Consider the following 22,843-nt stretch of genomic DNA (forward strand, 5'->3'; position numbering starts at 1 on the left):
CCCGGGCCCGCGCCTGCGCCCTCGCCTCCCGCCGTCGGCGCGCGCGCCCCGGAGGCAGCGGAGCGGCCGCGCGGCTGTCTAGGAAACGGCGGCCTCTGCGGGCCGGGCAGTCGGCGGGAACTGGGCAGGGGGATGGGGGCTGGGGACTCGGCCGGCGCCAGGGCCTGAACGGAGCGCGCCGGTTTCGTGGCGTGGGTGAGGGGGTCGCGGGGCCGGGGGAGGGGGGTGCTATGCGTGCGCTTGTGGAGAGAGGAGGGGGTCGCGGAGAGAAGGTCTGAGGTGGAGGCCGGCGGGGCTGGGAAGCAACAAGTGCGGAGGCCGAGGGGGCCCCACCCGGGGAATTTCGTGCAGCCGAGAATAGAAACCTCCTCTGGCTTTGGTGCAGCGCTTTGCGGTTTCCAAAGCTCTTTGCTAGTTGTTGGGCACATCCACACACGGCACCCCGTGAGGGAGCAAACGGCGGGCATTCACTGCCCTCTGAGGTTTGAGGCACGGAGAGGAAAACACCTCTTTGTGGCCGAGATCGAACCAGAATCAGAGACCCTTGACCCTTAGGCTTCTGTCTGGGAGAAAATTACCTGTCAGGACCTTCATTTGATGGTTTTAGCTCAGGACACTTATAGGACAGTGTTACTCAGTCTATTTTTTTTCTTTCCATTATCGTTCTCTTAAGAAAAGCCTTTTTAAACGTTTTGTTCACCAGTCCCTTCCTCCCCACCCGCCATGAAATTATAATACCATTCATATCCTGAATAGCTGTTTATGTACCATACGTGTATCTGTGCTTTATACATGAAAAGAGTAAGATTTCGCCCCTTGGAGATAACAACAACCCCGTGGAGAATGAATGCTTGCTTTAGGACCGTGGCTCTTGGTTTTAGCGGGTGGAGCAAGTGGAGTACGTGAGGGCTGTGGATGCACCCATAATACTCTCTGTAGGTTAAAGTCCTCCCATACAACTCTTTCTAATGTCTGCAGGTGCTGCTGTGAGCAGTGGAATACAATCACTTAAGCAGCTTCTGGATTCGGAATACGTTTTGTTACTCGTCTCAATTCAGGCTAAACTAGCCATTTTCCAGTAGGGTCCTGACATTTTTGCTAAAATACTTGAAAAGATTGGAAACCCTCTTTTCTAGAACGCTAAGTTCCAGGATGGGCTGTAGCTCTGCAGACAGCTTTGATTTCCGGTTCTCACACCTCTTCTAGAGTGGGTTTTTTGTTTTGTTTTGTTTTGTTTGTTTGTTTTTTGGTTAGGCCTATTTGGTCTCCCAGGAATGTCTGAGTCATTCTTGCCTCTTCCTCCTCCCACCTCAGCTTTTCTAGCTAGAAGATGGAAATCAAAACCCAGGTCACAGAATTGCCACAGGGGCTTGGATCATACTTTTCTTAGACACAGGAATTTCTAGGTAGGGAATGAGTATCGAATTTTGGCAAGTTGGGAAGTAAGTAAAATTCCTTCTTCAAGTCCTCCTTCATCTTTCAATGTTTCTTAACCCAACTGTAATGGAATTTCAGAGGAACACAAAGCCCTTGGAGGTGATATTTGTAGAAGCTACCTGGGTTGCCAGAGGATTTTTTTCTACATTTAATGTGGACTGGAAAAGAGAAAGTGGGGATGAGTCAAGAAAACTTGGGAGGATGGATGGGATTGCTGGGTGGGTGGGTATAGTTTTCTGACAGGTGGTGGCAAAATTTCAACTACACTTTTAAAAAGTGTTAAAAAAAAAAAAACAAAACCTCGGCATAGCTTGTTAAAGTTGTTTTCCACCCCATTCCCCCCCACCCTCACACTTAGTTGAACTCTAAAGACTTGATTAAAACCATTGAAAAGCATCCAGTTACAATGCTAGTTAAAAGAGTAGGACAAGTATTTTGAAACTTGCAGACAGAAAAATTGGAACACCACTTTGGTTTACCTGGAATCTTTGTAGTCTAATATCAGTTTTGGATTCAGGTGCAAGGCTACTTCAAGGGAAATTTTTTCCTATAACAGCTGTCAATGAAGACCCTCTAGAGAGAGAAAACTGGAAATTACATGCTAACATATTTTATCTGTGTCTTTTAAGTGTGCTGCTTTGGGGTTTTTGTTTGTTTGTTTTTGTTTTTTTGTAATCTGAGTTCATGGAAAATGTAGGTACACCATTTTATGTGGTAGTGTGAAGTCAAAAAATCCCCAAACATGTGTAATTTATCAGCTCTATGCTGCTCCCTGGTGGTGTCGTACTTCACATCACCTATCCAAACTAAAATCTTCCACTTCTTTAATTCTTTAGGATGTTGGAAACCTAAATCAGAGTTGTAGACAAGATGGTATTCTGCTTTCTCCAAACTTCTCCTGCTCTATTTTCAAATACCCTAAGTCCTAATACCCAAAGGAGGATTAGCCCTTGAGACTGATCAATTTGGAGGAACTGTGAAGATCTCTGGCAGGCCTCTTTAGTTTATTCTTAAATGTGTCTGTAAGACTCTCTTGAGGATACTTGATTAAAATCAGATACCGGAGCCTCACCTCAAACCCATTAAAATCTAATTTACGGGAGTGTGGCCTGTTATTTTTATTTTTAACTGTCCCAGGTGATTCTTATCCATGGGAGAGGCTGGGGAATCCTAGAGCTATAAACGGAACAGGTGTGGCTTTAGTAGACTGTAGGTGACTAGTGAGAGGGATTTTGTGGGTGAAGGAGCCCCACAGCATAAAAGAAAATAGGACCTATACAGCAGGAGTAGAAGAAATTAACTGTAGTTTTAAGGCTTGTGTGTCACTTTCTTGCCAGATATATCTGCTTCTAATGTGGCTGTAATTGGCACGCTATCCCATACCAAAGTACCTTTTGAGGTAAGTCAGATTTTCTTTCAGTTAAAAAGACTGTCTTTTCAGGAGTACCAGAATCACATAACCAGAAAATTTGTGCATGTATGCAGCTGCAAGATTATGAGAAGGCAGACTGGAGATTATGTTGATCCTATGAATGAAAAAGATTGCTATTAGAGTTAAAATTTGTTCTCTTGAGATAGCTGCTTGAAAAAGTAGGACATATGAACCTGATGCCACATGAGTTGTGAAATTTTAAAATATCAAGAGATTTTAAGTTGTTAATGTTTATGTAAATGTTAATATTTTAAAACCTCTTCTGAATGTTGATTTCTGATGCACCCTCACTTATTTGGAACACACAGGGAGAAAGCCAATTTAAGTTAATGAAAAGCTTGAAAAATGGAATATATGTGACTCTGATAATTATTTAAAAATTTAAGTATACATAATAACTGCTAACAAAATAGCTTTAAAAATTCTGCTGAGAGGGCTTTAATGAATAAATGTGATTGACTTGTAACTAGCAAAATTCATGTGCTTACATTCTATGTGGATAAAACAAAGCACAGTACTGTGCACTGAATAGGTCCTCAATTAACATTCTTTTTAAAAACGTTTTCTCATAAGTAGCTTAAATACGCTTAATGTAGCGAGCCCATCTTCAAGGATAGTACCTCAGTGGCAGATTTCACCTTGAGCGGTGGCATGCCAGGAGTGGGGGCAATGAGAGCATCACTTGGGGTGTAGGCAACAAAAATTCTCATTGTCTGTAGGGAATTAAACTATAATAAACCCACTAAAAGTCTGTCCAATTTTTATTACCAGCAATTTCTAGGTACCAGAAATTCTAAACAGTGTCAATGATAAAATATTTCTCCCTGAAAAATTTCTTATGAGTCTAGGTTCTAAACAATTACTGTAGTTACTGTTAAGTTTTAGTAATGTATATGTAAGCTTCAAATTAGCACATTTTAATTATTGATCCTTTAATAAATATCATATTCTACATAGAAGTTAAATCAGAGAACTCCCAGTTATACAGTTGGCCTTCAATAAACATAGACTCAGCTCTACAGATATTTTTCCAAATAAATTCATAAAAACTCAGGGTAATTCAAGGCTTCAGGTGCAGTTCATGTCTGCAGCCCCTTTGGTCCATATCTTTGCATTTATATAGTAGATTCTTAAGCAGTGATTGCATAACGACTATAAGGATGAAGAAACAGACTTGATGACTTCAGTGTTGTCATTCTGTATGACCACTTAGGGTTTTCATTTTGCATGTAACATTTGAGGGAAACAAAGTCTAATATTTTTGGCTTGTAAGTACAAGTTTAGTTAATATGTGAAATTATTCTTCGGAATAATTGAATTAAAAAAATCTTTTACTTTGAAATTTGTTCTTTTTAAATTATTAATGTTTACTTCAGAACTGAAGAAGGAATCAATAGGAGGTGCAATGTTATTACTTAGTACTTCCACAAAACAATATGTAGGTTTAACTTATTCCTTTTTTCAGAAACATGAATTCCGTGGCATTTTTCCTTTTTTGTACTATAATATTTATTTTATATCATATAAGTGGAGTTGAGTAAAAGAATTTTCACTGTCTGTTTCTTTCCTGGCTATTATTATTTGTTTCATTTCACGGTCATTACTAAAAATAATTTTGTCATGTAGAGGAGGGTGTGTTAGAAAAAAAAATGATCCTTTTGGGTGTCATATTCTGAGTATACCACTGGGCTCAAGTGATCACAAAATAAATGGTATTCAAATTAAGTGAGCTTTATTACGTGTTTAATATCTGGAATTTTGCATGTACTTCATGAGGAAACCATTTTGGGGGCACTGTTTGTATGGCAAAATGAAATATCGGTGATTGTATATGTATTTTAAAACATAAAAATGATCTAGTATTCCAATTCTAGTCTAATTAGGCTATTTTAAAACCTAGCAAGTACATGTCCATGTGTTTATTGATAGACTCCTAATGATTACTGACATTTGCTAAATGCCTACAATGTGTCAGACATCATTCTGTGAGCTTTATTTGTATTAACTTTTTCATAAGTCCTGTTGGGAAGGTATAGTTGTTATCTCATTTTACAGATGAGAAAACTGAGGCACCGTGGGATTAAGTAGTTTGCTCAAGAACACCCAGATAATAAGTGGAGGAACTAAGATTCAAACCTGGACAGTCTGATTCAGAGACCTCAAGTTCAACCCTACTGCCTCACTGCCTCACATACACACACAAAGTTGTGTCTCAGTAAGCTTGAGGAATTAAGTGGGAAAAGCATTCTGGATTCCAGGGTTTCACCTCCAGTTCATTCTTTAACTTTGAAAAAGGCAATTAAATGAATGTCTCTGATTTGGAGAGGATTGAACTTGGTACATCTAGAAATTCTCTAAATTTCTTTCTAGCTCTAAATTTTTCTGATTCTATGATTATTTTTATGTAAAGAAGAAAATTTGATTTTTCACTTATCTAACAGACTAAAAATGAACCAGAGGGGGAAAAAAAAACTAGCATGATTAAATTTGAAGGTAGATAAACTTTTGATATTTTGTAGTTACAAAATTATACTACTTTTTTTGAAAAAAAATTTATTTATTTATTTTTGGCTGTGTTGGGTCTTCGTTGCTGTGGGTGGGCTTCTCATTGCAGTGGCTTCCCTTGTTGTGGAGCACAGGCTCTAGGCGCGTGGGCTTCAGTAGTTGTGGCACGCGGGCTCAGTAGTTGTCACGGGCTCTAGAGAACAGGCTCAGTAGTTGTGGCGCACGGGCTTAGTCGCTCCACGGCATGTGGGTCTTCCTGGACCAGAGCTTGAACCTGTGTCCCCCTGCATTGGCAGGCGGATTCTTAACCACTGTGCCACCAGGGAAGTCCTATGCTACTATTAAACTTTTCATGTTCATTATTCTTGTGACTACAGAAAGACCATAAACTTCTTTTTTTAATTGAAATATAATTGCCTTACAATATTGTCTTAGTTTCGTGTGTACAGCACAGTGATTTTGGTTTTTTGCAAATTATATTTCATTATGGATTATTATAAGATATTGGGTATAATTCCCTGTGCTGTATAATAAATCCTTATTGTATCTATTATAATTTATCCCTCACCCTCTCCCCTTTGGTAACCATAAGTTTGTTTTCTATGTCTGAGTCTGTTTCTGTTTTGTATACAGATTCATGTGTATTAGTTTTAGATTCCACATATAAGTGATAGGTAGTATTTGTCTTTCTCTGACTTATTTCACGAAGCATAATATTCCCTAGGTCCATCCATGTTGCTGCAAATGGCAATATTCCATTCTTTCTAATGGCATTGTATATATACATATACACACATATGTATATATATTCCACAATTTATTTATCCATTCATCTGTTGATGGACATTTAGGTTGCTTCCATGGCTTGGCTATTATAAATAGTGCTACTGTGAACACTGAGGTGCATGTATCTTTTCGAATTAGAGTTTTCGGTTTTTTTCCTGGATATATACCCAGGAGTGGAATTGCCAGATCATTTGGTAGATCTGTTTTTAGTTTTTTTAAGGAACCTCCATACTGTTTTCCATAGTGGTTGCACCAATTTATATTCCCACCAATGGTGTATGAGTGTTTCCTTTTCTCCACACCCTCTGTAGCATTTATTATTTGTAGACTTATTGATGATAGCCATTCTACTAATGTGAGGTGATACCTCATTGTGGGTTTGATTTGCATTTCTCTAATAATTAGCGATGTTGAGCATCTTTGCATGTGCCTATTGGCCATCTGTATGTCTTCTTTGGAAAAATGTCTGTTTAGGTCTTCTGCCCATTTTTTGATTGAGTTGTTTGTTTTTTTGATACTGAGTTGTGTGAGCTGTTTGTATATTTTGAATATTAACCCCTTGTGGGTTGTATCATTTGCAAATATTTTCTCCCATTCCATAGGTTATCTTTTCATTTTGTTGATGGTTTCCTTTGCTGTGCGAAATCTTTTAAGTTTGATTAGGTCCCATTTGTTTATTTTTGCTTTCATTTCTTTTGCCTTGGGAGACTGATCTATGATTTATATCAAAGAATGTTTCACTTATGTTCCCTTCTAGGAATTTTATGGTGTCATATCTTACATTTAGGTCTGTAAACCATTTTGAGTTTATTTTTGTATATGGTGTGAGAGAATGTTCTCATTTCATTGTTTTACATGTAGCTATCAAGCTTTCCCAGCACCATTTGTTGAAGAAGCTGTCTTTTCTCCATTGTATATTCTTGCCTCTTTCGTTGTAGATTAATTGAACATAGGTGAGTGGGATTATTTCTGGACTCTCTGTTCTGTTCCACTGATCTTTGTGTTTGTTTTTGTGCCAATACCATGCTGTTTTGATAGCTGTAGTCTTGTAGTATAGTCTGAAGTTTGGGAGGGTTATATCTCCAGCTTTTCTTTTTTTCTTCAGGATTGCTTTGGCCGTTCTGAATCTTTTGTGGTTCCATATAAGTTTTAGGATTATTTGTTCTAGTTCTGTGAAAAATGTCATGGATATTTTGATAGACATTAAATCTGTAGATTGCTTTGGGAAGTATGGCCATTTTAACAATATTAATTCTTTCAGTCGAAGAGCACAGGCTATCTTTCCATTTCTTTGAATCATCCTCAGCTTTCTTTATCAATGTTTTATAGTTTTCAGCATATGGGTCTAGAAAGACCATAAACTTCTGAGGGATTGATTATGCATTCTGATAATTGGCTTGATATAAAAATTTATATTATTCATATATGCCACTTTTATATACTTAAGGTGTTCTGAGCCTTGACCTTCTTCTTCATGCCATATAAAGTAAAGCTCTTTGGGAAAAGGAACTTTTAAAGTGGAAGATAGATCATATTTTATACCACTTTTTCCCTTTCTTTCTCATGAAGGTTACCACTTTATTGAAACGACAATCCTTATTAACTCTCTATCCATAATATTGTATGTAAAATTTTTTCTTGGTGGAGACATAACACAAAAAGTAACTTTCATAGAAAAAGAAATAAAATTCCTTGCCATCCCCCAAAAGTCTCTGTTTGAAAGGGTTTTTTTCCTCCCACACAATAATCTTCTAATAAAATTCTATTTCCCTCTTAATCCAGCTCCTAGCCTAGTATTTAGAAGTATTAACAATAAATAGTTTTCCTGAGGCTTAAAAAAGGGGAAGCAGGAGAAATTAAAAATATTAAAGTTTCTGTTACTTATTACGAAGTTCTTTGAGAGTATTACTAAGTAAAAGAAAAAGCCCATAAAATTTGTAAACAGATTCTACTCTTCTCTTCCATGTGTTGCTAAAATTGTTATATAAAATATTTTCTGTTTTTATTTTTCTTTATGGTGGCCACAATTTCTATCAAAGCAGAAGAAAAAGAGGTGAACTATAAAGTGAGAGCCAGTTTCATCTCTACTCTGCAATCTAGGAGAAAAACTTTCACCCGAGGACAGGTCAGGTAAGTAATTATTTGTTAATTTATTCCTTATAATGTTTTGGGGCCATTTGTGGAGCCATAATTTGTCAACTCTAGCCATAGATCATTGTTTTAATTCAACTAAGAGAAAATAGTGGTAGACTCCACAATATGGAAAGTTCTTTAACTTTTAAATTACAGAAGCTTGGGTCTCCATTCTAAAGTTGGAAAGGTGTGTGTGTATAGAACCATGTTCAAGTATGTGTTAACTATTCATAAAAACATATTAAAAACAACAAACTTGTAAGCTGGTCTGGTCTTTGTAATTTAAAAATAATATGAATAGAATTAAAGAAGGTTAAGAAAGCCTTGGAGAACAAGAGTCTGGAAAATAGTTCAAGTTGTTGAGTTTAGAAGAGTGAAGGCTAAGGGATGATATTGCTTTTCAAGTAGTTGAGATGCTGACTTGCTGAGGATGGTGCCTGTCCTTTTTCCATCTCTATAGAGGAAAAACAGCAGGAGAAACTTAGATAAGAAGAGTCAAAGCTTTTGAAATTCAGGATGTGTAAGATTAGAATGATTTACCTTGGGAAGTTGCAGAATCCTCTTTTTGGAGGGTCTTCTAAGCACACTGATCATCTGCCAAGAACAGCTTATATATCCATCGTCAGGCCTTCTCATTTTCTGTTGCTACGGTTTACTTTGACAAACGTGGTGATTTATGTCTAAGGCAGCAGCTAACACGATGTATTTCTAATGATAGAATACATGAACTAGTAGAACTTGACTTTAGGAGTATTATAGAAAATTATAAAGTTCTTTTATGAGCACAGAAGTAGTCATGTGTTTTATTCAGTTTGTTTCATTGCTGACCATGTGATCACCATTAACACGTTTAATTTTTCTGGTTCGTATAATGCTCTTCAAATACACATGTTACTGTCAACAGAAATTGAATCACCTCTATCAAGACTAGAGAGAAGGATGGGAGGATAAATTTAAAGATGAGTGCGTTCAGATAGGATTGTTGAGAATGGCTCTCTGAAATGTGAGATAAGGTAGAGATTTCAAACAGTGGAGAGTGGGCCACAGTGTGATGATCTGAAAATGGCATTTGGGAGCAAGGAAGAGGCTGTTCCTCACTTCTTCCCATCGATTCAGAGAAAGCAGAAAGTAAGGACTAAATAAGTTATATTGGAAAAGGTACCTTGTGATCTAAGGAGGAACCAGATTTTTATTAAGAGTAAACTGCAGAGGGACTTCCCTGGTGGTGCAGTGGTTAAGACTCCACATTCCCAATGCAGGGGGCCCGGGTTCAATCCCTGGTCAGGGAACTAGATCCCACATGCACGCCACAACTAAGAGTTCGAGTCACAACTGAGGAGCATGCCTGCCACAACTAAGGAGCTGGTGAGCTGCAACTAAGGAGTCCTTGAGCTGCAACTAAGGAAGCCATGTGCAGCAACTAAGACCTGGTACAACCAAATAAATAAATTAATTAAATATTTTTTAAAAAGAGTAAACTGCAGAAAAGTGAAAAATAAATTTGGATAAAAGAGTTTTTCCTCAAATAAATGGACTGTCTAGTAGATGGGGGATAGGGCAGAGGGTAAAGAATGACAGAAGTTGAAGAATTGGGTGTGGAATGAGCGTGGTTGGGGGAGTTTGAGAGTGAAGATGTGCCAGTCACATGCAAAAGGGAAAGAAGACTTGTGCTGATGGGGACGAGTAAATAAAACAGAAGGGAAAGAAGTATTTGAGTAGGAGAGAAGAGTAGACATAGGTTAAAGGAAAATCAGGGCCACTTAGGATAATATTTCTTTGTGAGCAAGGAAGTATTAAACTTGACCAGTTAGGGAGGGTGGGAGGGAGACACAAGAGGGAGGGGATATGGGGATATATGTATATGTATAGCTGATTCACTTTGTTAAACAGCAGGAACTAACACATCATTGTAAAGCAGTTATACTCCAATAAAGATGTTTAAAAAAAAAACTATGTACAGTATGGAAAATGGGAATGGATGGTAATTACTCCGGGTCTGAGAAGGGTACACACATGTGAAAAACAACCAGGCTGAGTGACCCCTTATTTCAAGAAAAGTTTTCTGGGGCAGTGTTCAGAGACTTAATTCTGTTTGGATATTGGTTGTAGAGTTTCTAGGCTCCAAGGACATAGGTAACCTCCAGGAAGACCAGGATCAACACTGAGAGGTCAGTGGGGTTGGGAAGTGCTATGATTATTATCTCCTTCACATCTCTGTATAGAGCTGTAGCCTTTTGTAGGAGACATGCGTAATTCAAGACTATTCCTGGCAGCAAAGAATGGGAAGTTTGCTATTGCCATGTGGGCAGTAGCTTAAAAGAGTTTATAAGTCAATTACCAACCAGCTTTGAAAGAGTGATTCTTTTTTTTTTTTTTTTTTTGAGGTACGCGGGCCTCTCACTGCTGTGGCCTCTCCCGTTGCGGAGCACAGGCTCCGGACGCACAGGCTCAGCGGCCATGGCTCACGGGCCCAGCCGCTCCACGGCATGTGGGATCTCCCCAGACCGGGGCATGAACCCGTGTCCCCTGCATCGGCAGGCGGACTCTCAATCACTGAGCCACCAGGGGAGCCCGAAACTGTGATTCTTGATGAATTATTAACTGGGGGGGATTTTGTGTTCTTTCATATTTTGCATATAAAGTGAATCTTTATTATCAAATCATTTTGCATTAAATGCAACCATATACTATTAGATTTTCCAGTGAAGAATAATGATAGCTAACACCTGTTGAGTGCTTCTTGTGTTCCAGGCACCTTATATATATAAATTCATTTTATTTTCAGACAACTCTTTGAAGTAGGCACTATTATTCTGTCCCTCACTACCTCAAGCCTCACATATGGATGAGGAAAATTGGCACAAAGATTTGTGCCCGATTCTATGGTAGAATGTTCTAATGTGGAACTAGGATTTGCACTCTAGCCTTCTGGCTCCAGAGCCCATGCCCATAACCCCTACACTACTTATCTTTTTATACATAAAAATGGTGATTTGAGGGTTGCTTGGAAACTATTTTACTTTGAATGGTTGGTGACTCGAGTATATTTATAGGTAGCACAATTTACATCAAAGAAAGTGGCTCTTGTGAGCAGCTACATGGAATGAAAATTGATTAAATGTTTTAAAGAAGTTCATGCCAATACACTCAGTGATGTAAAGGGCTATTGCTTGGGGCAGGCCAGCTGCTTTTATTCAAAAGACCACATTGGGTGGTATAACCTTAGTGAGTTTACTAGGGTCTAACTCTCAGTCTTGTGGTCTTAGAAACCTGATCTGGTCAGTAAGTGTCCCAAAGAGGATTAAATTAGTCTAACGACCTCATCAGCCTAATATGTAAAGCCAGAAAGCAAATTAATTTAAATATTGGGTTGGCCAAAAAGTTCGTTCGGGTTTTTCGGTAACATGGAAAAACCCAAACGACCTTTTTGGCCAACCCAATACAATGAGATAAAATTGTTGCAAAAACCGGTTGTACCAGTATGATCAGTGTATTTTCTTCCAGGTGGTGGATATAGATGGGAAACCAAATTATAAGAGGTTTCTTGGTGAACAGCAGGCACCATGAATATTTCTGGTTTTGGCTTTTCACAGTATTTATCTGTTTTATACATTTCTCAAGGATTTCATCAATAATAGCTGCTATTGGCATGTACTGTCAGTTCTTAAATTATAAATAGCCTCCACCCCTGTGCCCTTCCACCAGGGGCTCTGCTGCCGTAGAAACAGCTGTTGAATAAACATAGGTATTTTAGAGAATCTGTGGGTTCAGAATTGAAGGAAGGGAAGAGTCTGTGAAAAGCAGAGTTACTAAAGGGTGTTAATTTAAGGGATAGACTCCTAAGTAGGATGGGTATGCCTGAGTAGAGATCTCTTTACCTAAAGTGTATTTCTATAGCACTGCCTGAGGAGCTTCCCCCCGCTTCTCTTATATTGCTTGAAATTTCACCAAATGGAGATTGCTTTTCATTTTTCAAACATTCTCTTAAAACTGTAAATGTCTATGTGTGGAGATATTCTTAGTGACTTTCCTTATACCCATTCCCTATTGCTTACCTTCATTTTGTTAGGGACAGCAGTGTTGCCAGCTTCAAGCAAAAAATCCTGACTAGTTGAAGCCAGTCATGACAATCCCTTTCTCCTTTGCCAGTGATCATGAAGGGAAGGCTCCCAAGTTCAGGGATGGCTTTTGCTTTCCTGATAAAGAGAACAGTGGTGGCTGGTACTCTCCTCTTTCCCCCTTCTTTGTGCCTTAAATGCAGACATGAAGCCTGGAGATATAGCAGCCATCTTTGCAACTATGAGATGACAAGTATGAGAGAGAAAAGATGATTCTGACAAGCTGAGGACCATGAAGGAGAAGGATTGAAAGAGTCTGGGCATTGTTGAACAGCTCTTCCAATCTTGGACTGCCTACCTCCAGACATTATGGAGAAAAATAAGGAAAGTTGTAACCCTTGTTATACAGTAGCAAAGCATTTGATTAATCTGTACCTGCTGTTCTGTGGAAGGCTGACTATGCAAACTGAGACTGTAGTGTTAGGAGAAATGAAAGGAAGAATTTGGAATATTGTGCTATATTGGTGACTTCTTGTGGCTTTTCAGTAGGATCCTACAGAAGGGAGTGAACTCAAATTAGTGCTCCTCAGCCTGAAAGCAGAGAGGGCAGAAGAATATAGCTTTGCTCCAGAGGTATTCTGCCTTTAGCTTGTACTCTAAATTGACAAAAGAGCCCTGTAATTTGGAATTTTGTAGGGATTAAGGGTAGGACCTTCTTACCTAAGACTATTGTTGGAATTGCCTTGTCTGTTATGAGAGCTCAGAGGTCAGCAGCTAAGAGATTAGAATCTCCAGGCTTAAAGATTATTTCTGGAAATGTTTTTTGGGTGTGGTTGCTCACACAAGGAATTGATCTGAAGCAGACAGACCAGAAGCTTGATATGTTTTTGAGGGAACCTGCAGTACAAAGCTGGCGATTCCTTGTGATTGTCTCTACCTTCCAAGCAATCCTCATCCTTTCCTCCCTGAGTCAAACCAGTATGAAGTAGGCTACAAAAGCTGTGGATCCCCTGGGAAAGACGTCTGCTTCAAAACCTGCCTTAGAAATGGCTACAGAGAAGAATGACAAAGCAGATCCTCCTGAGACTTAAAGTAAGCGCTGTCAGATTGACTGGCCAAGGGATTTACTTTATTGCCTGCCCAGGAATCTGTGATTTCTGTCTAGGAAGATATGATATAGATTGTGGATTGTTGACTACTATGTACTTCCTCTTATCTCCCTTTCTTAATGGAATTTTTGGGGGGTCACTCTGTTCTTTCTTTTTCATCGTTGTATATATGTGAGGGGAGTGGTTAAGAGACAGCTTCCCTTTTAGCCATACAAATGGTCAGATAAGAGTTGTCATATTTGGACTTGATAGAGCAGACAGAAAATCAACCAAAGATCCTGCGTCATGCAGTACTTGGATGAGATAGTGGGGGATGAGTATGTTGAAGAGAGGATGAGTATGTTGTGTTTAACACATGTGTAAGAAGTATGTGTGTGCATATTGAGTTGAGGACTGGCAGACACTGTTGGCTGGCCAATCCATATCCATTTCTTACCTCTACCATAAAAATTAGCAAAGTTAAATATTTGATTTTCCAGTCTTCTTTACTGCTACAGTAGTCATGTAATACAATTCTAGCCCATAAACCTGCTAGGGGACTTCATTGAAGCCTTTCCCTTTTTCTGATAAAAGGGTCAGACAGCGCTGGGGTTAACTTTTTTCTTGCTTTGACCTTAGATGTGATGCTTGGAGCTGCAGTGACCATCTTGAAAGCATTAGGCAACAAACACGAATATTAAAAGTAAATACACTCAGGATGGTGAAGCAAAAATATTGAAGATATGGATAGCACCATTGATGGGTAAACACCAACCTTAGCAATCACCAGTTCAAGATTTTTTGTCTTGTGAGAGAAGTGAATCCATATTTGTTTATGCTGTTGTGAACTGAGTTCTCTGTTGCCTGCAATCCAAAGCATTCTAAACTGATGCAGTATAAATGTCTCTTTCCTATACTGCAACCTCAAGGATAGTTTTTATTTGTTGGTTCATTTTTACCATGAAGTCTTATTAGTAAATAGTTATATGAAGTGAGGAAAATATTTTTTTTCCAATGGATAATGGAATTTTTAATGGTATATTCACATAAAAGAACACTATACAGCAGTGAACAATCTACAACTGCATATGGCAATATGGATGAACCTCAGATATATAATACTGAGTGAAAGAAGCAGACATAGGACTTTCCTAGCAGTCCAGTGGTCAAGACTCTGTGCTTCAAATGCAGGGGGCGTGGGTTTGATCCCTGGAGGAAAAGATTTTTTTAAAAAAACTTTGACAATAGCCTGATTCACATATAAATTGCATTATTGATGCGTTACTGTTGACAGGCATCTCCTCCATATGTGACTTATCTTACATTTTTACTTTTTGGAGTAGAATGTTGGCATGGCTCAGCATGCACATTTAATATAATTAGGGAACACCTTTTGGAAATTGGTTTCTCCTGGTGAGGTATACAGCAAGAAAAGCTAAAAATTGTTACAACCAAATAGAAGTCTTCAGGAAGAAATTGCTGACAGGAGTAGAACAGGTTCAATGTAAGTCTTGACTTTTGTATAGGACAATCTTTTATTTCTGCATCATTGACTACTAGTAAATGTTTACTACTTCCAAAATGATGTTTTACTCTAGAGCCTTTATATCAGAATATGTACTTTTTCTTCCAGTGTCCTTTTAAATGTTTTTGTTCATCATTTCAGAAAAATTTTTTATTCCAGTTTTTGACTCAACCATATGAGGTTCGTGATTGTTCTTTTCTATTTTTGCCTTTCTTAAAATTAATTAGTGGTAATAGCCATGTGTGCCAGCTTTTTATATCAAAAGGAAATGCTTGAACACTAACCAAAGGTAAATATGGAATTAAGGAGAACAGACATATTTATTTGGGTGTACTTTATAGAAAAATTATATTTGGCTTCAAGAAAAGGTAGCTTTTTAATTTGTGTTCACATATTGACAAAATGTGATCCAAATCATTTTTTTCACTTCCTAAAAAAGTATTTTAATCTGAAAGTTTCTTTTAAAATACATTAAATTCTAAAAACAAAAGCTTTTATTTATTTATTTATTTTATTATTTATTTTTTTTTTTTTGCGGTATGCGGGCCTCTCACTGTTGTGGCCTCTCCCGTTGCGGAGCACAGGCTCCAGACGCGCAGGCCCAGCAGCCATGGCTCACGGGCCCAGCCGCTCCGTGGCATGTGGGATCTTCCCGGACCGGGGCACGAACCCGTGTCCCCTGCATTGTCAGGCAGACTCTCAACCACTGCGCCACCAGGGAAGCCCTAAAAACAAAAGCTTTTAAATTATTTTTAGAATAAGCTGGAAAGGCCTGACACTGAAGATCCTATTATTACCATATCTAAATATACATGAAGTGATTTTGGCATATTGAGATATATTGGTCTCCACTGCGATTTTCTTGCTTGCTGGTTTCATACATAATATTTTGCTTTCCTTTCCTGATGTACCCTGAGTCAGTCCTGCCAAAAAACTACTAATATTGTAAGACTAGCAAGCTAACATCTAAGTGGGAAATTCTTAAATATATGATAAAGATATTTTTAGCCAACCGATGAAAGCTATTTTTGATCTATTTCTACTAAGATTTGAACACTCTATAGAAAGAGTTTGAAACAGGGTGTAAAGCTTGGGGATTTTCTTGATTTAAATTACTCTTATTTTTAAGCATGTATTATTTTTGGAGTGGTGGCTTTTATGACTACTGTATAAAGTCTGCTGGGTGATTCTCTGTCTACTTTTTATGGTTAAGTTTGCTGGCTTAAATCCTATATGATGTACATGTGCCCATCTTCTTTCACTATGAGAAGCAGCCTTGCTAGGTGGATGCCTCCCACTCTGGCCTCATCTTATGCCATTATCTGTTCAAACTTCACAGGTGGTCTTTTAGTACAGGTACCCTAGTTATCTGACTGTTATCTAAGTTCCCACAGTTATGAGATTCCAAAGGGAAGCCAAAGTTATAATAACATTTCACTAATGAACAAACCACTTATAAAATTGGTTGTCCCTCATGCATGCATCCTCGTCTAGCTTAGAGGCATTGTTGGCCAGTCTTTTTATGATTGTTGAACACTCCTATAAAACACAAATACAATACAAGTGATTTTAGGGCAAAATTGTGAATCTTGAAAAGATGTAGGAGAGATGATGAAAATGATGTTGGTGAACTCAAATCACAAATGAAACCAATGACAAATGAAGATTTGGCAGAGTTAGGCCACAACAATTGAAAAATAGAGAAACTGCAATGATGATGATGACTCTCATCTCTTAAAATATTTGGATATCAGGATTAAAGGAGGGCCTTGGGAAAATTGTCAACAATGTCAAAATTTTTACAGCCTTCTTTACAACTGTCCATATGGAAACTAGACATTAGATGAAATCTGTTTATATATAACACAATTTTGTCAGAAAAATTATGCCCAAATCCCCACTTGATTTGTTCCTTCTAAGAATTAGCACACACTGGTATCACTTATATGTGGAATCTAAAAACATGGTACAAATGAACCTATTTATAAAACAGAAATAGAGTCACAGATGTAGAAAACAAACTTATGGCTCCCAAGGGGAAAGGGGGGGTGGGAGGGATAAACTGGGGAATTGGGATTGACATATAAACACAACTATATATAAAATAGATAGCTAATAAGAACCTACTGTATAGCACAGGGAACTCTACTCAATAGTTTGTAATGACCTATATGTGAATAAAATCTAAAAAAGGGTGGATATATGTATATGTATAAATGATTCACTTTGCTGTACAGCAGAAACTAGCACAACATTGGAAATCAACTATACTCCAATAAAAATTAATTATGGGGCTTCCCTGGTGGCTCAGTGGCTGAGAGTCCGCCTGCCGATGCAGGAGACACGGGTTCATGCCCCAGTCCGGGAAGATCCCACATGCCGTGGAGTGGCTGGGCCCATGAGCCATGGCCGCTGAGCCTGCGCGCCCGGAGCCTGTGTTCCACAATGGGAGAGGCCACGACAGTGAGAGGCCCGCGTACAGGAAAAAAAAAAAAAAAATTAATTATGAAAAAAGAATTAGCACATAATTACAATTATAACCCAAATTTGTTAAATAAAAGATGAAATAAACATCAAAATTCTTACCACTATTTTTTTTAATTTAATTTAATTTTTATTTATTTATTTTTGGTTGCATTGGGTCTTCGTTGCTGTGTGCAGGCTCTCCCCAGCTGCGGTGAGCAGGGGCCATTCCCTGCCTCTGTGCGTGGGCCTCTCATTGCGGTGGCCTCTCCTGTCGCGTGGCCCCAGCTCCAGGCACGCGGGCTTCAGCATCTGTGGCATGCAGGCTCAGTAGTTGTGGCTCACGGGCTCCAGAGCACAGGCTCAGCAGTTGTGGCACATGAGGTCAGTTGCTCCACACCAGCATAGTTGCTCCACACCAGCTCAGTTGCTCCGTGGCATGTGGGATCCTCCTGGACCAGGGATCGAACCTGTATCCCTTGCGTTGGCAGGCGGATTCTTAACCATTACGCCCACCAGGGAAGTTTCTTACCCCTCTTTTTATACGAAATTTTCATCTCTTTTAAGTAGACTTTTTTTTTGTTTGGCTGTGCCGTGAGGTGTTCAGGATCTTAGTTCCCCAGCCAGGAATCGAATTCATGCCCCCTGCATTGGGAGCGTGGAGTCTTAACCACTGGACCACCAGGGAAGTCCCTACGTGGACTAACGTTAAATGGCTTTTTTTTATATAATAGCAATCCTCTTCAGAGAAAGAGGATCTCAGATACATTCTGTACCTGGGATTTAAAGAATTTTATATATCCTATATCTTGGATTTTGAGAATATATTTACATATTCCATTTATAAGTAAATTCATAAGACTAAGTATGTATAGTTTATTTACCATGGCAAATTTTTTAAAATTCTGCCACTTACAAGCTGTACCTTGGGAAAAGCCACTTCACTTCTCTTAGCGTCAGTTTCCTTTGTAAAAAGAAGATAATCCCTACATTGTAAAACTATTGTTAAGTCCTGTATAAGGTACATGAAGCTTTTATTATTTTGTCTGGCATACTGTGAGTGCACAGGAAATGGTAGCCATTATTATTAACTCACATGGATATTAATGTCATTCACATGTGAACATTTTTTTGACTTTGATTTTTTATCCACAGTTCTCGTTCATAAAATACTGAGAGGGCATCGAGCAATTCTGTGAAGGCAAAATATCATAGATCTAATTTAGGTTCATTCTTTTTTTTTTTTTTTAACGTCTCTATTGGAGTATAATTGCTTGACAATGGTGTGTTAGTTTCTGCTTTATAACAAAGTGAATCAACTATACATATACATACATCCCCATATCTCTTACATCTCCCTCCCTCCCACCCTCCCTATCCCACCCCTCTAGGTGGTCACAAAGCACCGAGCTAATCTCCCTGTGCTATGCGGCTGTTTCCCACTAGCTATCTGTTTTACATTTGGTAATGTATATATGTCCATGCCACTCTCTCACTTCGTCCCAGCTTACCCTTCCCCTTCCCCATGTCCTCAAGTCGATTCTCTAGTAAGTCTGCGTCTTTATTCCCGTCTTGCCCCTAGGTTCTTCATGACCATTTTTTTTTTTTTAGATTCCATATATATTAGGTTCATTCTTGAGTAATCAGTTGTATTATCTGAATCTGATTCACATTTGGGGGCTAACAAAGATTTTCTTCTTGACCAGTCTCTAGCCAGGGTCCTCTAAACCCTCTTCTCGACTAAGCCTCATCCTTGAACAGAACAGTAACATACCTTCTAACAGCTGAAGGCCACATCCCTAGAATTACACTCCCTCCCACCCCCAAAGTGCCTGCCTCAGGAAACTCAAGGTTGCCAAAAGAATTTACCCAAAGATAGGGTTCCTATCTCCCACCCTCTATGGGAGTGTAGGAGCCTACCTTAGATAACTGACAGTTAACAAACCCAGATGGGACGCACATGGAAAAACCACCCCACCTTCTTGCTTTGTGTAATTTTTCAATTCCTCAACTCTATTAAGCCCCCATTCACCTCCCCTCCCTATTCCCTCATTCTCCCTTTAAAACACCCAGTCAACTTTGTCCAAATCAAAGTTGAATTCAGTTCATGTTACCTTTTCATTTTGTTGATGGTTTCTTTGCTGTACAGAAGTTTTTTAGTTTGATACAGTCCTACTTGTTTTGGCTCTTGTTGACTTTGTTTTTGGAATCAGATCCAAAAAATCATTGCCAAGACCATATCAAGGTACTAACTGCCTAAGTTTTCTTCTAGTTTTATGGTTTCAGGTCTTACATTCAAGTCTTTAATCAATTTTGAGTTAATTTTTGTGTATGCTATAAGTTAGTAGTTTCATTCTTTTGCATGAGACTATCCAGTTTTCCCAATACCATTTAGTGAAGAGACTGTCCTTTCCCATTGTATATTCTTGCCTTCTTTGTCATAGATTAACTTACCATATAGGCATGGGTTTATTTCTTGGCTGTCTATTCTGTTCCATTGTTGTATGTGTCTGTTTTTATGCCAATACAATACAGTTTTGGTTACTATAGCATTGTAATAGAATTTGAAATTGGGGAATGTGATGCCTCCAGCTTTGTTCTTTCTCAGCGTTGCTTTGGCTATTCAGAGTCTTCTGTAGTTCCATACAGATTTTAGGGTGATTGGTTCTATTTCTGTGAAAAATGCCATTGGGGTTTTGATAGGGCTTGTCATATATAGCCTTTATTATGCTGAGAAACGTTTCATCTACATCCACTTTGTTGAGAGTTTTTATCATAAATAGATATTGAATTTACCACCGTGTTCTTAGTTTCTTTACCATAGAGTTCTTCATTTCTTCTTGTGGAATCAGGCTTCAGTCTGGGATCATTTACCTTTAGCCTGAAGAAATTTCTTTGTTGTTTTTTTGTAGAGTAGGTCTATTAGCCACAAATACTCTCAGCTTTCATTTTAAAGTGTCTCTATTTTGTGTCATTCCTTGAAGAATATTTTTCTTAGGTACACAATTCTGGGATAGAAGAATATTTGTTTTTTCTTCAGCACTTGAAAGAGGTCCTTATTCTTCTCTTCTGACTTATTTTGTGATGAGAAATTAGCCATTGGTTTTTTTTTAAATAACATCACCCTATTTCCTGCACCCCCCAGTTCCTAGCAACCATTGTTTCACTTCCTGCCTCCATGAGTTTGACTTTTCCAGATTCCACATACAAGTAAGATGATGCAGTACTTGTCTTTGTGTGTCTGGCTCAGTCTATCCAGTGCTATGTCCTCCAAGTTCATCCACGTTATCACAAATGACAGGATCTCCTTCTTCCCTAAAGCTTAATAACATTCCATTGTTATACACCACACCAGCTCCAACCATTCATTTGTTGATGGACACCTAGATTGACTCCATATCTTGGGTATCATGAATAACGCTGCAGTAAACGTGGGAGTGCAGATATCTTCTCAAGATTTGATATCATTTCCTTTGGATGCATATCTAGATGGGGGACCACTGGATCACATAGCAGTTCCAATTCCAGTCTTCTGAGGAACCACCATACTGTTTTCCATAATGGCTGTAGCAGTCTACATTCTTATCAACAGTACACAAAGGCTCCTTCTCTCCACATCCTCACCAACACTTGTTATTTTTTGTCTTTTTGATAATAGTAATTCCAACATGTGTGAGTTGATATCTTACTGTGGTTTCAGTCTGCACCTCCCTACTTTTCATTGATGTTGAGCATCATCCCCTATATTCATTGGCCATTTGTATGTCTTCCTTTGAGAAATGTCTATTCAGGTCCTTTGCCCATTTTTAAAATCAGGTCCTTTATTTACAAAATAAGTTATCACTCAGAACCTTAATTCATTGGCCGTGTTAACAGGTTTAAGACATTTCAATTTACTAAAGATAAATAATTCAATCTTTAAATAAAGAACTATAAGGTGTTTGGGAAAAAACAAAAAAAAAACAAAATAAGATCAGGTCATCTATCTTCTTGCTATGGAGTTGTTTGAGTCTCTCATATATTCTGAACTCCTTACCAAATGTATGATTTGCAGACATCCTCTCCTGTGCCATAGGCTGCCTCTTTACTCTGCTGAGTGTCTTTGCCATGCAGAAGATTTTAGTTTGATGCAGTCTCATCTGTTTATTTTTGCTTTTGTTGCCTGTGCTCCTGGGGGTCATATTCAGAACGTCCCAGACCAATGTTAAGAAACTTTCTTCCTATGCTTTCCTCTAGTAGTTCTACAGTTTTAGGTCCTATGTTTAGGTCTGTAATCCATCCTGAGTTGACATTTGTATGTGGTGTGAAACAACGTTCCAGCCCCACTCTTCTGCACACAGACATTCAGCCTTCCCAACACCATTTATTGAAAAGACCATCTCATCTCTGTTGTGCACCCCTGTCAAAGATCAACTTACTGTAAATGTGAGAATTTATTTCTGGGCTTTGTATCCTATTCCATTGGTCTCTATGTCTGTCCTATGCCAGTACTACGCTGCCTTGATTACCATAGCTTTATAGTATATTTTGAAATCATACAGTGTGATGCTTCCAGCTTTGTTCTTTCTCAAGATTGCTTTGGCTATTCAGGGTTTTTTTTGTGGTTCCATAGGAACTTTAGGATTTTTTTTTTCTATTTTTTGTGGAAAATGCCATGGAATTTTGATAGGTTGTTGATACGATTTTGATACGATTGTTTTGAATCGTATATCTTTTTTGGGTAATATGGAGATATTCTTCCAATCCATGGAGATGGAACATCTTTCCAATTATTTGTGTCATCTTCAATTTCTTTCATCAGTGTTTTATGACTTTCACTGTACATTCACCTCCTTGGTTAAATTTGTTCCTAAGTATTTATTTTTTGTAAATGGGATCGTTTTCTTAATTCCTCTTTAGATAGTTCGTTGTTAGTGTATAGAAATGCAACTGCTTTTTGTATATTGATTTTGTATCTTGCAGCTTTACTGAATTCATTGATTAGTTCTATAGTTTTTTTGGTGGCGTCTTCAGGGTGTTCTATATGTGATACCATATATCTGCAAACAGAGAATTTTGTTTCTTCCTTCCTGATTTGGATGCCTTTTATATCTTTTTCTTTCCTAATTGCTCAGACTAGGGCTTTCACTACTATGTTGTCTTGTTCCTGATCTTAGAGAAAAAGCTTTCAGCTTTTCACTGTTGGATATGGTGTTAGCTGTGACCTTGTCATATAAGGCCTTTATTATGTTGAGGTACATTCCATCCATACCTAATTTGTTGAGAGTTTTTAATCATGAAAGGATCTTGAATTTTGTCAAACGCTTTTTCTGTAACTGTTGAAATGATGGTAGGATTTTAATCCGTCCTTTTGAAACTGCACTCCTTCTTGGGTGGGACTCGAACCCACCCGCACCTCAGAGTGGGGCTTGAACAC

At 38.5% G+C, this 22,843-nt stretch overlaps 1 protein-coding gene across 5 annotated transcripts in view; it reads left to right on the forward strand.

The window, feature by feature from the left end:
- The first annotated feature begins 40 nt into the window (after positions 1–40).
- Positions 41–22,843, forward strand: part of NRG4 (neuregulin 4) — a 134,412-nt gene continuing 111,609 nt past the window's right edge. For 2 of the 5 annotated variants that reach the window (XR_003796073.1, XM_029239424.1), the window contains exons 1-3: positions 41–195; positions 2,775–2,836; positions 8,200–8,290. The gene's annotated coding sequence lies outside the window, so the exon portion shown is untranslated. The remainder of the gene's footprint in view (positions 196–2,774; positions 2,837–8,199; positions 8,291–22,843) is intronic. The other 3 variants (XR_003796075.1, XR_003796074.1, XR_003796076.1) reach the window with 3 other exon arrangements.

This window comes from Monodon monoceros, unplaced genomic scaffold (genome assembly GCF_005190385.1).
Source record: "Monodon monoceros isolate NGI ecotype Baffin Bay Population unplaced genomic scaffold, NGI_Narwhal_1 Super_Scaffold_21, whole genome shotgun sequence".
Classification (NCBI taxonomy): Eukaryota; Metazoa; Chordata; class Mammalia; order Artiodactyla; family Monodontidae; genus Monodon; species Monodon monoceros.